This window comes from Dipodomys ordii, unplaced genomic scaffold (genome assembly GCF_000151885.1).
Source record: "Dipodomys ordii isolate 6190 unplaced genomic scaffold, Dord_2.0 Scaffold7, whole genome shotgun sequence".
NCBI lineage: Eukaryota > Metazoa > Chordata > Mammalia > Rodentia > Heteromyidae > Dipodomys > Dipodomys ordii.
The window spans coordinates 23677724-23678446 of NW_012267223.1; positions in this window are offsets into that span (position 1 = coordinate 23677724).

Sequence of the window (723 nt, forward strand, 5' to 3'; positions counted from 1 at the left end):
AAAAAAAAAAAAAAAGAAATATAAGACAATAAACTAACTTTGTACTTGGCTACCTAGTTTTTGATACTTTGTTATAGCAGCCCTAGATAATTAATAATAGGTATGGTATGAATAAAAGCGGGCAATATGATAAAGGATAAGCCAGGTAAGTAGAACCACTTCAACTGGGGAATTCAGAAAATCCTCTGATGTCTAGCAAACTACTACAAGAAGTAAGTGTGGAAGAGACTATCTTTCTGGGTTTTTTTTGTTTCGTTATTGTCAGTTGTGGAGTTTGAACTCTGGGCCTAGGTGCTGTCCCTCAGCTCTTCAGCTCAAGGTGTACACTCTACTAATTTAGCCACAGTGCCATTTCTGGTTTTCTGGTGGTTACTGGAGATAAGAATTTCACACAGCCGGGCTGGGAAGGTGGCTCAGTGGTAGAGTGCTTGCCTTGCATGCCTGAGGCCCTGGGTTAGATTCCTCAGCACCACAAAAGCAAAAAGAAAAAAGCCGGAAGTGGTGCTGTGGCTCAAGTGGTAGAGCACTTGCCTTGAGCTGAAAAGCTGAGGGACAGCACCCAGGCCCAGAGTTCAAGCCCCACAACCAACAACAACAACAACAAAAAGGAATTTCACTGACTTTCTTGCTTTGAACCTCTATCCTCAGATCTCTGCCTTCTGAGGGGCTAGGATTATAGGCATGAGCCACCAGTGCCCGGGCTCTTTCTGTGTTTTTTTTTTT